Below are 16,288 nucleotides of genomic sequence, written 5' to 3' on the forward strand. Positions count from 1 at the left end.
TTGTAATATTCTAAGTACATAGCCCAGCCATCACGGGCTAGCTATTTAGACACCCAGCAAGTTTAGCCTTCACCAAAATCAGATTTACTATAACAAAAATGTTATTACCTTTGGTGTTCTTCGTCAGAATGCACTCCCAGGACTTCTACTTCAATAACAAATGTTGGTTTGGTCCCAAATAATCCATCGTTATATCCAAATAGCGGCGTTTTGTTCGTGCGTTCTAGACACTATCCGAAATGGTAAATCAGGGTTATGAGCATGGCGCAATTTGTGACAAAAAAAATCTAAATATTCCATTACCGTACTTCGAAGCATGTCAACCGCTGTTTAAAATCAATTTTTATGCAATTTATCTCGTAAAAAAGCGCTAATATTCCGACCGGGAATCTGCGTTTTGGTAAATAGAGGGAAAAAAAGAAAGACGGGGGCGACCAGTGCACGCGCCTAAGCCCACTGTCCCCTGATCGGCCACTTGAAAAAGGCGATAATGTGTTTCAGCCTGGGGCTGGAATGACGACATTCAGCTTTTTCCCGGGCTCTGAGAGCCTATGGGAGCCGTGGGAAGTGTCACGTTACCGCAGAGATCCTTTGTTTTGGAAAGAGATGTCAAAGAAAGCCAATAAATGGTCAGACAGGCCACTTCCTGTAAAGGAATCTCTCAGGTTTTTGCCTGCCATATGAGTTCTGTTATACTCACAGACACCATTCAAACAGTTTTAGAAACTTTAGGGTGTTTTCTATCCATATCTAATAAGTATATGCATATTCTAGTTACTGGGTAGGAGTAGTAACCAGATTAAATCGGGTACGTTTTTTATCCGGCGGTGTAAATACTGCCCTCTAGCCCTAAGAGGTTAATGTACGATTTTGCAAATTCGTAACATATAATATCAAATTGGTGATGGACATCCATAAATTAATAGATACCATACCTATTATTCTGTATGGCACTCATCATACTGAATGGCGTGTCTTGGATTTACGTACAGAATAATACGAACTGCTCTGAGACCAGGTTGGGTTTTAGCTTGGATAAAACTTGTTGCATTATCAGGATTTATGATTGAACACCGATATTTTGCAGAACATTAATATGGCTGTATAGTTGTTCATTGATGTTGGTCAGAAATACCTTATCTACGTTTTGCATAATCATAATTAAATCTAGACACATTTATCATAAATTGAATTTTGAGGAAGTCTGAAAGAAACGAGGATCGATAAAAGCACTATAATTGTAATTGCAGGACACTACCTGTGATTGTTCAGAGTGCTAAAAAGAGATGAAGTGAAAAGTGTGCTGTTCAACTTCAGATGAACGTTCCATACTGTCAGACGATACTATATTGATGCAAACTAATCTCAATATATTTTCTAAGCAGTCAGTCTTTACGTTAGTGTGGACGTTGTGTAATATCAGTATGCACCATGTTGAGACAACCAAAATTTCCACTTTAAAATGTCAGACTTACGAAACCCTAACGAAAAATATATCAACCCCTACAAATTAATTATAATAAGTTACATTTCCTGTTGCTTCAGGGTTATTTTCCTGCTGTAGCAAACTGGCTCAAATTAAGATCCTACATCTGTAGGGCTTAGGCTGTAAATACTTACAGATGGGAGAGCAACAGACTGAGTCTATTACACCTCGTTTCTGGTGTAGCACTGCACGTGAGAGGTTGAGTCTCCAGATGAAGTATGACAGAGAACATTGCAGCTGTTCATTCCAATGCCTCTTTTCCCAGGGCTTCACCTCCCACGGAGTGCTCTAATCCATCCATCCATCCATCCATCCATTCCCCTCACTGTGACTGGAGCTGCACCGGGCCAACCTCCCCTCTCACATCACATACAGCAGCCACAAAGCCACACACCTGACAATTAGAGCCCCTTTCAAACGACGAATGTGTAAAGTGTGCATGCACTTACATGTCTTTGTGATGTGCTCAACTATGTGTGTTTTGATGAGATTGTATGCTGATTTAGAAATGTGTATTTCTCTCCTTGGTGAAGCAAGAAGTGAACATGGTTGAAAATGTGTAAGAGAGACCTGGGTTGGTTGTCACAGGGGTTGGTTGTCACAATGCGTATTACTCAAAATCCAGAGGGTGCTGTGTAACAATTTAAAGATAAAAATGTGTGACCTCTGTAGGAGAGAGCCACGTGGTCAATTCAGGTCAGGATCACAAAACATTGAGGTGAGATGAACTTTAATGTTCATGGGTCAAAAGCAAATATTCACACCCTTGTCATTTCTTTAATACATATTTGTATGGTGAGAGTATCCATAAACAATTACTTTTATTGAAAAGAGAAAGGGGAGAGCTTTATTTCAAGCATATTTGTGAGTTGCTAGCTTAAGCCATGTGATAGCTAGGAACATAGTTGTCATTGGGGGTGGTTGTCACATTGATGCTGGGGCTGGTTGTCACCATACTCATTGTAACAATTATTTTTTATTTGACCGTTTTAAACACATTACTACCATACGTGGACACAGTACAGTGCCATTACAACAATCGAGAGGAAACATTTTAATTGTGGTCCTCCTCAAAATACATAAAATATACACAAGATTATAACATGAAACCAAATACATCTCATCAATAGGGAGGAAACCGTAAAAGGAGTAAAATAGATGACCAAGTAATGCTCATTGAAACAATTATGCTTTCTTTAGTCTTGTGCAGTTTGAAATCATATTGCCCATACACCATTTCTTAAGGTTTATCTTAAAACTCCCTAGCGTAGGGATGGATTTTATATGGTTTGGTACACCATTCCATTCCTCCTCACCAATAGAGTACAGTATAGTAGAGTACAGTAAAGAAAAGTTAAATACGTTACAAACCTGTAAAACATAGACGTCTGACTGTTTCAGATTGGGTCCGGACATTCATTGACGCCCAATTTGACATTCTCCTATGAAATTCACGTTGGTACACACACACACACACCTGTTATTTTTTGAAAAAGCATTCCTTGTTTCAATTTACCAAAATCCTTATTTCATTTTTCTCCACATATCAGATAGTTACTGTTTGTTTTATTAACTATTGATATGACAATTTGAGTTGAGTAAGATCTCGAAAGTCAAATCAAATACCATGTTCAAATTTCTACAGAAATAATGTTTCATCAAGTTAAGCCTTTACTTTTCTCTAAAACTTTGTAAACTGTGAAGCACAAGTAAAACATCACAAATCAACCAGAAAAACAGTTACATTCCTCCAAAAATAATTCTCCAATCAGTACTCTAAACTGCCCAAAAGGCACCAGAACATTAAGATTAAATGTATTTTGAGTATTGATCCAGCAATACAGTGCATTAAAACTAAAAGCAGATTTTCCTAGCTCAGTGGAGACCCTAGGAACCTCAAGAGTTAAACAACCCTGTGAACGGGTTAAGCAACTCAGGTGTCTATACTTTAACAGAAAAGTTAGCTAAGACAGAAGTTTATGAAGTAGGTCATTGTAAACAAAAAGGGAGTAATGTAGAGATCTACAGGTCTTTAGTGAAGTTCAGCCAACCTTTTGATATAGGCTGCAGATGGGTATTAAAACTGTCACCTGTAACAAAACGAAGGGAATTACAGTAGATGGAATCCATAGGTTTAAGAGTAGTAGCAGTTGCACTTGATAAATAATATCACCATAATCAAGGACGAATAAAAGGGCTTCCTACTGCTTTGAGAAAGGCACGATCTGTTTCTGTAGAAAAAGCCAACTTTAAATTTGACGTTCTTAACCAGTTCATCTGTATGTTTTTTTAAAACGTCAAATCAATATCAATCCAAACGCATAAGTAAACTCAGCAAAAAAAGAAATGTCCCTTTTTCAGGACCCTGCCTTTCAAAGATCATTTGTAAAAATCCAAATAACTTTACAGATCTTCATTGTAAAGGGTTTAAACACTGTTTCACATGCTTGTTCAATGAACCATAAACAATTAATGAACATGCACCTGTGGAACGGTCGTGAAGACACTAACAGCTTACAGATGTGTAACACCTGCACAGGATCGGTACATCCAAACATCACACCTGTGGGATGGCAACAACAACTGCCCGAGTTACACCAGAAATGCACAATCCCTCCATCAGTGCTCAGACTGTTCACAAGAGAGGCTAGACTGAGGGCTTGTAGGCCTGTTGTAAGGCAGGTCCTCACCAGACGTCACTGGCAACAATGTCGCCTATGAGCACAAACCCACCATCGCTGGACCAGACAGGGCTTGCAAAAAGTGCTCTTCACTGACGAGTCGCGGTTTTGTCTCACCAGGGGTGATGGTCGGATTCACGTTCATGGTCAAAGGAATGAGCGTTACACTGAGGCCTGTACTCTGGAGCGGGATCGATTTGGAGGTGGAGGGTCTGTCATGGTCTGGGGCGGTGTGTCACAGCATCATCGGACTGAGCTTGTTGTAATTGCAGGCAATCTCAACGCTGTGCCTTAGAGGGAAGACATCCTCCTCCCTCATGTGATACCCTTCCTGCAGGCTCATCCTGACATGACCCTCCAGCATGACAATGCCACCAGCCATACTGCTCATTTTGTGCGTGATTTCCTGCAAGACAGGAATGTCAGTGTTCTGCCATGGCCAGCGAAGAGCACGGATCTCAATCCCATTGAGCACATCTGGGACCTGTTGGATCAGAGGTTGAGGGCTAGGGCCATTCCCCCAGAAATGTCAAGGAACTTGCAGGTGCCATGATGAAAGAGTGGGGTAACATCTCACAGCAAGAAATGGCAAATCTGGTGGAGTCCATGAGGAGGAGATGCACTGCAGTACTTAATGCAACTGGTGGCCACACCAGATTCTGTTACTTTTGATTTTGACCCCCCCGTTGTTCAGGGACACATTCCATTTCTGTTAGTCACATGTCTGTGGAACTTGTTCAGTTTATGTAGTTGAATCTTGTTATGTTCATACAAATATTTGCACATGTTAACCTCTATGGGCTAGGTGGGACGCTTGCGTCCCACCTACTCAACAGCCAGTGTAATCCCGTGGCGCATTATTCAAATACCTCAAAAATGCAAAAACTTCAATTTCTCAAACATATGACTATTTTACAGCTATTTAAAGACAAGACTCTCGTTAATCTAACCACACTGTCCGATTTCAAAAAGGCTTTACAACGAAAACAAAACATTAGATTATGTCAGCAGAGTACCAAGCCAGAAATAATCAGACACCCATTTTTCAAGCCAGCATATAATGTCACCAAAACCCAGAAGACAGCTAAATGCAGCACTCACCTTTGATGATCTTCATCAGATGACAACCCTAGGACATTATGTTATACAATACATGCATGTTTTGTTCAATCAAGTTCATATTTATATAAAAAAACAGCTTTTTACATTAGCATGTGACGTTCAGAACTAGCATACCCCCCGCAAACTTCCGGGGAATTCGCTAACATTTTACTAAATTACTCACGATAAACGTTCACAAAAAGCATAACAATTATTTTAAGAATTATAGATACAGACCTCCTCTATGCACTCGATATGTCCGATTTTAAAATAGCTTTTTGGTGAAAGCACATTTTGCAATATTCTAAGTACATAGCCCAGGCATCACGGGCTCGCTATTTAGACACCCGGCAAGTTTAGCACTCACCATAATCATATTTACTATTATAAAAGTTTGATTACCTTTTGTTGTCTTCGTCAGAATGCACACCCAGGACTGCTACTTCAATAACAAATGTTGGTTTGGTCCAAAATAATCCATCGTTATATCCGAATAGCGGCGTTTTGTTCGTGCGTTCCAGACACTATCCGAAATAGTAAAGAAGTGTCTCGCGCATGGCGCAATTCGTGACAATAAAATTCTAAATATTCCATTACCGTACTTCGAAGCATGTCAACCGCTGTTTAAAATCAATTTTTACGACATTTTTCTCGTAGAAAAGCGATAATATTCCGACAGGGAATCTCCTTTTCGGCAAACAGAGGAAAAAATCCCAAAGGCGGGGGCGGTCGGGTCACGCGCCTAAGCCCAGTGTCCCTTGATCGGCCACTTGAGAAAGGCGATAATGTGTTTCAGCCTGGGGCTGGAATGACGACATTCTGTTTTTTCCCGGGCTCTGAGCGCCTATGGATGACGTGGGAAGTGTCACGTTAGAGCAGAGATCCTTAGTAAATGATAGAGATGGAAAAGAAGTTCAAGAAATGGTCAGACAGGCCACTTCCTGTAAAGGAATCTCTCAGGTTTTGACCTGCCATTTGAGTTCTGTTATACTCACAGGCACCATTCAAACAGTTTTAGAAAATTTAGGGTGTTTTCTATCCATATGTAATAAGTATATGCATATTCTAGTTACTGGGTAGGAGTGGTAACCAGATTAAATCGGGTATGTTTTTTATCCAGCCGTGTCAATACTGCCCCCTAGCCCTAACAGGATAAGAGCTGATTTCCATACTTTTCAAATATTTCCTGATCACAATGTTAAATAAAAAATGTGGGTTATTGAGCCAACAAAGATGGGCGCTGCACACTTAAGCAGACCGGGATCCAATTGGTCGGCTCCTGTGGATATCTTGTTGTCTATTGCTAGCAAATCATCCAGGACATATTTTTCTGTAAATAGCCTAAAAGGAAAGCTTTGACAATAATTTATCTGATCATTCAGCAAGTTTCCCCTATCAGCATCCAGCACAGTATCATTGTGAATAGGCTTCAAAGTTCTTTGAAAGAAAGAGCCCGCTGAAATAAAATGGTGAATAAATGCACCAGTGATGGCATTTGTTTCCTTAATGAGACCAGTGTCTGAATTCATTTGTTGTGGCAGAGAGGAGGAAGTAGAAACCTTCAGGGATTTGACAGTTTTCCAGAATTTAGCCGGATTCCCATTACAATCCGAAAGAGCAGTTACAATAATAACCAGATTTAGCCTTTCTGATTTGTCTTACACAATGATTCCTCAGTTGCTTTAAAGCTTGCCAGTTCAGGCCTAGGACTGTGTTCCTGGCCTTGACTGAAGCATCATTTATTTTATGAATGACATCTGATTATTCTGGAGCGCACCAGGCATTCAACCTGCCTTTAACCCTTCGTTTTTTTGAAGGGATCAGGATTATCCACAATAGTATTGATGACATCTGCAAAAAGGCTGAAAGCTAAATCAGGTTCAAGGATAGCTAAAATTACAATCAAGGTCACTAAAATAAAAATTTGGGGGAAAAAAGCCAGTTCACTGAAGTTTTTAAAGTTCCTATTTGTGATGATATGAGGCTAGATTTTTGTATCTCTAACACAAACAAATGGGCAATGGTCACTAATATATTTATATTATTCATTTGAATAATTTGACTTTGAAGGATCTTTAGGGTTGGGCCATTCAGGCTTAGTCACCAGCTGGGTTAGGTTCAGATTATTACAAGTCCTTTAGATTGGGAAAAGCAGGCTTCAGACAATCATAATTTAGGTTACCCAAGATACCCACTTCTGATTTAGAAAAATAAGACACCAACTAGTTAACTCCTCGAGTGCACAAAGGTTAGCTGGACAGTAGACCCTAAAATGTTATGGCAAAAAAAAGGCTTAAAGATGGTCGCTAAAATAAATTGGCAAGGGGAATGGATTTCAGTAAAGAGACAAAAAATATTTTCTATAAGAATGGCCACTCCACCACCTTTACTCTGTCAGCTCTAAACACATTATAACCCTCAATATTAATATCAGAGCAAACACTGTGATGACCAACCCCGTACTAGTTGACACAAGCGGACAGAGTGTGTTTGATGGCTTATAACACCATGTTGGAATGAGATATGAGGATCCAAATTTCAACACAAGACCGTGGTCTTTCTCCTAATTTTGAAACAGGTCTTGTAAGATATACTGGTGCTGAGAAATACACAAAAGAGTCAAATGTGTGACAACCAACCCCAGTCTCCCTTACTTTGAATGGACCATGAGATGCGTTTTCCTTTTACCATGTTATGAATGAAGATATCAATAAATATTAGAAATTAAGGCTCAGTGTCACGACTTCTACCGAAGTTGATGCCCCTCCTTGTTCGGGTGGTGTACGGCAATCGACGTCACCGGTCTTCTAGCCACCATTGATCAGTTTTTCTTTTTCCATTGGTTTGTCTGGTCTCTTTACACACCTGTTTCATATCCCAGTAATTATACGTTGTGGATTTAACCCTCTGCTTCCCCTCATTTCTCTGTCGGTGATTGTTTGTTATGTTATGTACGTGTTGTTTATGTATCGGTGTGCGACGGGTTATTGTTTACCCGGATTATTTTCTACGTGGGTTTTGGAGTTAGTTTTGGAAATAAATACTCCATTTTTTAACCACTCTGTTTTCTCCTGCACCTGACTTCCCTGCCACCTACATACACGGACTATGACACTCAGGAAGAAGATAACATTTGATGGTAAATGTTGGGTCATACGTGCGTCATTTAATTCTCAGGCATTTTTTCTGTTACTGCGAGTTATTGCTAGTTTGACCACCAGAGGGGATCTTTGAGAAGCATTTGATAGTGTTCCGTATTGGCATTACGAGATAATTTAAAACCTTTTTTTGTAATAACATAGTATATGGGATTGATTTTAAGAAATTTGGCTTAATTAATTTGATTAATATTATGGTGTTTCCATTCAGAGAAAAATGAAACTCTCAGGGTTTCTATGGCGCTGTACAACGTGAAGTTGGCAGTAGGCTACACGATCGGAGGATTCTAAATTGTTTGCCTTCATTAGACAAATTTGTTCCAATATTTCTGTAAATCAGTGATATTTATTCCCATAGTAATTCGTTATGGATCCATAACTATATCAACACCTGCATTTTGAAAGAGAATTTTTCTCATTATTTTATTAACAAAATGTGTTAATTTCTTTATTAGGCTACTGTGCAGTCTACAATACATACTGTAGTAAACATGGGAAAGTGCCTAATTCATAGTTGTGATGTCTTCACTATTATTCTAGAATGTAGAAAATAGTAAAAATAAAGAAAAATCCAGGAATGAGTAGGTATGTCCAAACTTTTGACTGGTACTTGCTAAATTATTTGGATGATTCTAAATTGTTCGCCTTCATTAGACATTACTCAACACTAGTGAGACTCATTTTGCCTATGGTAGGCCTACAGTATATCGAAAAAATATATTTTTCAATGACGTGACTCTCTGCCAATAATTTCATTTGGAGGACTCTAATTTAATATCCAAGGGGCATTTTCCATTAGATATTCTCACAGATCCTAAGGGGCTTTTATATAATTCTAAATTAATTAATAATAATAATAACTTTGTTTAAAAAGGTAACAATATTTTGGAGATTTCGTTTTCATTTAACCTGTTGAGGGTAGGGGGCAGTATATGCACGGCCGGATAAAAAACGTACCCGATTTAATCTGGTTATTACTACTGCCCAGAAACTAGAATATGCATATAATTATAAGGAGTTCTGTATCTATAATTCTTAAAATAATTGTTATGTTTTTTGTGAACGTTTATCGTGAGTAATTTAGTAAATTCCCCGGAAGTTTGCGGGGGGTATGCTAGCTCTGAACGTCACATGCTAATGTAAAAAGCTGTTTTTTGATATAAATATGAACTTGATTGAACAAAACATGCATGTATTGTATAACATAATGTCCTAGGGTTGTCATCTGATGAAGATCATCAAAGGTTAGTGCTGCATTTAGCTGTCTTTTGGGTTTTTGTGACATTATATGCTATCTTGAAAAATGGGTGTCTGATTATTTCTGGCTGGGTACTCTGCTGACATAATCTAATGTTTGCTTTCATTGTAAAGCCTTTTTGAAATCGGACTGGCTGTTACGTAGGTGGGACGATTACGTCCCGCCTAGCCCATAGAGGTTAATTACCCAAGAAGTTGCTGATAACATCTGTATCAAAGATATTTGCAAACATTTTTGATCTGTCTCGTTTGATCCAGATCTAATTTTAAATACTCACTCAGACGTTTTCACATTTGGTCGAATAAGTAATGTCTTATTACCAACATGGTATTGTACAGCTTTGACAGTGATCGTAATGGCGGAGCTTGGATTGAACGAGCACATTCAGCACACACAACATTCTATAATAGAATTGTGTTATTTGATGCGTCAAATAGTGTTATTTGAAGTGTATCTTTTTTTACACGCAATGACCCAAACGGCGTTCCATACGCTTCGAGGCAAGCAAAACTGAAGTGTGCATGAGAGCACCAGCTGTTCCGGATGACTGTGTGATCACGCTCTCCGTAGCCGGTGTGAGCAAGACCTTTAAACAGGTCAACATTCACAAAGCTGCGGGGCCAGATGGATTACCAGGACGTGTACTCAAACCATGCGCGGACAAACTGGCAAGTGTCTTCACTGGTATTTTCAACCTCTCCCTGACTGAGTCTGTAATACCTACATGTTTCAAACAGACCACCATAGTCCCTGTGCCCAAGAAAGTGAAGGTAACCTACCTAAATGATTACCACCGCTTAGCACTCACGTCGGTAACCATGAAGTACTTTGAAAGGCTGGTCATGGCTTTCATCAACACCATCATGCCGGAAAACCTATACCCTCTCCAATTTGCATACCATAAATAAGAATTAGTTCTTAGCCTGTTAGGGCTAGGGGACAGTATTGACACGGCTGGATAAAAAACATACCCGATTTAATCTGGTTACCACTCCTACCCAGTAACTAGAATATGCATATACTTATTACATATGGATAGAAAACACCCTAAAGTTTCTAAAACTGTTTGAATGGTGTCTGTGAATATAACAGAACTCAAATGGCAGGTCAAAACCTGAGAGATTCCTTTACAGGAAGTGGCCTGTCTGACCATTTCTTGAACTTCTTTTCCATCTCTATCTTTTACTAAGGATCTCTGCTCTAACGTGACACTTCCTACGTCGTCCATAGGCGCTCAGAGCCCGGGAAAAACCTGAATGTCGTCATCCCAGCCCCAGGCTGAAACACATTATCGCCTTTCTCAAGTGGCCGATCAAGGGACTCTGGGCTTAGGCGCGTGATCTGACCGCCCCCGTCTTTGTGATTTTTTCCTCTGTTTGCCGAAAAGGAAATTCCCGGTCGGAATATTATCGCTTTTCTACGAGAAAAATTGCATAAAAATTGATTTTAAACAGCGGTTGACATGCTTCGAAGTACGGTAATGGAATATTTAGCATTTTTTTGTCACGAATTGCGCCATGCGCGCGACCCTTCTTTACCATTTCGGATAGTGTCTGGAACGCACGAACAAAACGCCGCTATTCGGATATAACGATGGATTATTTTGGACCAAACCAACATTTGTTATTGAAGTAGCAGTCCTGGGAGTGCATTCTGATGAAGACAACAAAAGGTAATCAAACTTTTATAATAGTAAATATGATTATGGTGAGTGCTAAACTTGCCGGGTGTCTAAATAGCTAGCCCGTGATGCCTGGGCTATGTACTTAGAATATTGCAAAATGTGCTTTCACCAAAAAGCTATTTTAAAATCGGACATATCGAGTGCATAGAGGAGTTCTGTATCTATAATTCTTAAAATAATTGTTATGTTTTTTGTGAACGTTTATCGTGAGTAATTTAGTCAATTCCTCGGAAGTTTGCGGGGGGTATGCTAGCTCTGAACGTCACATGCTAATGTGAAAAGCTGGTTTTTTATGTAAATATGAACTTGATTGAACAAAACATGCATGTATTGTATAACATAATGTCCTAGGGTTGTCATCTGATGAAGATCATCAAAGGTTAGTGCTGCATTTAGCTGTCTTCTGGGTTTATGTGACATTATATGCTAGCTTGAAAAATGGGTGTCTGATTATTTCTGGCTTGGTACTCTGCTGACATAATCTAATGTTTTGCTTTCGTTGTAAAGCCTTTTTGAAATCGGACAGTGTGGTTAGATTAACGAGAGTCTTGTCTTTAAATAGCTGTAAAATAGTCATATGTTTGAGAAATTGAAGTAATAGGATTTTTAAGGTTTTGAAAATCGCGCCACAGGCTTCAAGTGGCTGTTACGTAGGTGGGACGAATTCGTCCCGCCTAGCCCAGAGAGGTTAACTGACTTGCCTAGTTAAATAAAGGTTAAAGATGACGCAATCTCACTCGTACTCCACACAGGGGCAAAAATCTGATATCAACTTTGGAGGGGACAATTACATGAAATTTTCTCAAGAGCAATTCCTGAGGGGGACACCAAAAGTAGTGCTGTAACACATAGCCTACATTGTAATATGGTAAATGTATATTGAGAAACCAAAGAAATAAGGTGTTTGCCGTACTCCTAACTACCGGTACCCAAAACTACACAACTGAAATACCATTGCCTTTAACAAATCTTAGTTCAGTCACCAGTTTAAGATGAGAGTGGGGGTATCCATGGCATTTTCCAATTATGTTCCTTTTTTACAAGTAAAAAAAATGGAGAACCTTTCATAATGTTGCCAAACAAAGATTCAACAAACTTACCTGAGACTCCCTGTCTCTGCCAGTCTGTCCCTGCATATCTGTCCCCAACTCTGCTGTCTGTGTGCCATCTGTTGCCTGCTCTGCCTAATGACATCATTGTGAAACATTTCCATTAGAATTTCATATCTTTCTTATGAAAATTTTATCAACTAGTCTTTGAGATATTAGGCTACTAGGGTTCTTACTTTGCGTTTTGGTGTACTGAAAAATACTCTGATGTCCGTCTTTTTTATTTTTCTGCCATTTTTCTACCTGGCTGGCTGGCTGGCTGGCTACACACACACTCCCTTCCATCAAGTGAATGGTCACGTGAATGCAACACTCTCCATACCTTAGCACACATCGTTAGACCGCTGTGCCACTTGGAAAGTCAATTAGGCTATTCTAAGAATTGGAAGCAGAGAACAATTGAAAGCGGCAGCTCTAGCTGTTTTATTTTACTACACTTCCATTTTTATAATGTTATTTGAGGATTTATTTTAAAGCTGGCTTTAGGCTAAAAACAAACTGCTAACTGCTAGCCTCCGGGCCCAAAACCACCTGTCTCTCATGGCTTTGCTCACCCCTGGATGTACCACCTGCCAGTATCTGAGCCAGAGAGTCGCTGAGCTGGAGGGGAGAGTATCTGTCTTGCGCCAGATCAAGGAGGACGAAGAACTCCTGGACTCCATGGTTGCACAAACCACCTCCAAAATCTACGACGTCACCTGCCCTGGCTTGGCACCTCAACTTTTGGGGAGCCTGTAAAGGAGAAACTCCATTCGGTTCCCTTAAACGAGCCATGGCCCAGGCTAGGAGCTAAACCGAAGGGCCTGGTCTGTTCCACCCCTTCTGCTCCGCCTCAGGATGCCTGGATTGCTGTCCGGGGAGTAAAGCACTCCAGGAAACGTAATCCATCAAATGTTTCGGAGATGCTACAATTGGGGAGAAGATTCGAGGTCCTGGAAGACCTGGAAGTGCATTCCAATCATACTGTACAGGGTCCCTCCGTTACATCTCTACTGCTGCCGTCTCACTCTCAGGTGGAAGTGCCCAAGCATACTCATCTGCGCTCCTTGCCTGCCGCTAGGTCGTCAGACTCAGCTGCTAGCCCCCCTCAACCTGCTAGGAGGCAGATCACCCGGGAGAGGCCCTGTCATTTACCCAGTAAACCCATCTGTAGTCCTTCCGTTCTCGTGGTGGGTTCATCCATGGTCCGAAACGTTTCCATCCGGAAAGCTGAGACCTTCTGCTACCCTGGCGCTAGGATCCCTGACCTAAATTCCATGCTACCGCTACTTATTAGCAAGCACTCCGCCGCTTCAACTATCATTGTCCATGTTGGGTCTAATGACATTAAACTCCAGCAGTCAGAGAAATTGAGAGACGATTTTAAAACATTGATAAATACGCTGCTGGAATCTGGGAAGCAGTGCGTTGTTTCCGGTCCATTTCCATCCCCACGCTACACGGATATGGTTTTTAGTCGTATACGCCAATTACACACCTGGCTTAACCTGTCTGGGCCAGTGGGACGCTTGCGTCCCACCCTAATCAACAGCCAGTGGAATCGCGTCGGGCTAAATGCAAAACCTCATAAATGCTATAACTTCAATTTCTCAAACATATGACTATTTTACACCGTTTTATAGATACACCTCTCCTGAATCGAACCACGTTGTCCGATTTGAAAAAGGCTTTACAGCAAAAGCAAAACATTAGATTGTCAGCAGAGTACCCAGCCAGAAATAATCACACAGCCATTTTCAAAGCAACTAGCATGCATCACAAATACCCCAAACACAGCTAAATGCAGCACTAACCTTTGACAACCTTCATCAGATGACACTCCTAGGACATCATGTTACACAACACATGCATTTTTTGTTCGATAAAGTTCATATTTATGTATAAAAACAGCATTTTACATCGGCGCATGACGTTCAGAAAATCTTTTCCCTCAAATGCTTCCGATGATCAGCGCTACAATTTACAAAATTACTATTCGAAAACATTGTTAAATTGTAATATTGTCATTCAAAGACTTATAGATTAACATGTCTTGAATGCCATCTCTTTGCCAGATTTAAAAATAACTTTACTGGGAAATCACACTTTGCAATAAACGACGTGGTATGCCCAGAAAAGAAGTCTATGTTGGAGCCATCTTGGAACGATCAACCATCAAAAATACTATTGTAAATAATCCCTTACCTTTGATTATCTTTATCAGAAGGCACTTCTAGGAATCCCAGGTCCATAACAAATGTAGTTTTGTTCAAAAAAGTTTATAATTTATGTCCCAATAGTGTTAGCGCGCTCCGAAGGCTAGTAAAAATGTACCGTGTGCGTCTGACTTGTCGTCAGGAATGAGCAAAAAAATTATATTTAAGTTCGTTCAAACATGTCAAACGTTGTATAACATAAATCTTTAGGGGCTTTTTCAACCAGGGCTTCAATAATATTCCATTGGGACGGTTGCATTGTCTTTCAAAACGTTTCGAAAAGGGAGAGTACCCATGGGCGCCGACGTCACAATGGTAATGGCCCATCCCCTGTGACCAAGGTAAACATCCTCCTTTCAGTCAATTTTGATGGTAGGAGGCTCAAACCACTTTGTAAAGACTGGAGACATCTAGTGGAAGCCATAGGAAGTGCTAAATGAATTGCAAGCCCCTGTGTGTTTCAATGGCAAATGTTTGAAGTGATATCCACACATCAGATGTCAGTTTCCTGTCAGGATTTGCCGCGTCCCGCCGAGGGAGTCTGCCTGCGTCCCGGAACCGAGGGAGTCTGCCTGCGTCCCGGAACCGAGGGAGTCTGCCTGCGTCCCGGAACCGAGGGAGTCTGCCTGCGTCCCGGAACCGAGGGAGTCTGCCTGCGTCCCGGAACCGAGGGAGTCTGCCTGCGTCCCGGAACCGAGGGGGTCTGCCTGCGTCCCGGAACCGAGGGGGTCTGCCTGCGTCCCGGAACCGAAGGGGTCTGCCTGCGACCCGGAACCGAAGGGGTCTGCCTGTGACCCAGAACCGGGTGAGTCTGCCTATGACCCGGAACCAAGGGAGTCTATCAGCAACCCGGAACCGAGTAAGTCTATTGACGATCCAGAACTAAATATAAGTAACTGTGTTTCTAATGAGTCTGCCTACAGTGTGGAAAGGAAGAAGTCTGCCTTCGATCCGGAACAAGGGGAGTCTGCCTACGGCCCGAAACTAATCAAGTCTGTCTGCATTCGGGAGGACAGTAGGCCGGAGCCTGAACCACCTCCTGTATAGGTGGGTTGGGGAGGGGGGGGTGTAGCACAAGTTCCGTCGGTGATGGCAGCCACCCTCCCTTCCCTCCCTTTAGTTTAGGGGGATTTTTGTTGTTGTTTTTTTTATTTTATTTTTTATGAGGTGCCTCCGGGGTCTGCACCTTTAGGGGGGGTACTGTCACATCCTGACCAGTAATAGGGGTTATTTGTTATTGTAGTTGGGTCAGGACGTGGCAGAGGGTATTTGTTTTATGTGGTTCGGGGTGGTGGTTTTGTAGAAGGGTATTTGATTTATGTATTCCGGGGTTTTTGGGCACTGTTCTATGTTAATGTATTTCTATGTTTAGTCTAGTTAGTTGTATTTCTATGTTTAGGTTAATGGGGGGTTGGACTCTCAATTGGAGGCAGGTGCTCTCTCGTTGCCTCTGATTGAGAGTCCTATATATGGGTAATTGTTTGGTTTAGTGTTTGTGGGAGATTGTTTCTTGTTTTGCGTGTGTGAGCCTGACAAGACTGTTTTGTTGTTCGTGTGTTCTTCATTTTTGTTATTTTGGTGTTCACTTTCAAGATGAGCATCCACATTCCTGCTGC

Source organism: Salmo salar, chromosome 16 (genome assembly GCF_965601325.2).
Source record: "Salmo salar chromosome 16, fSalSal1, whole genome shotgun sequence".
In the NCBI taxonomy this organism is placed as follows: Eukaryota; Metazoa; Chordata; class Actinopteri; order Salmoniformes; family Salmonidae; genus Salmo; species Salmo salar.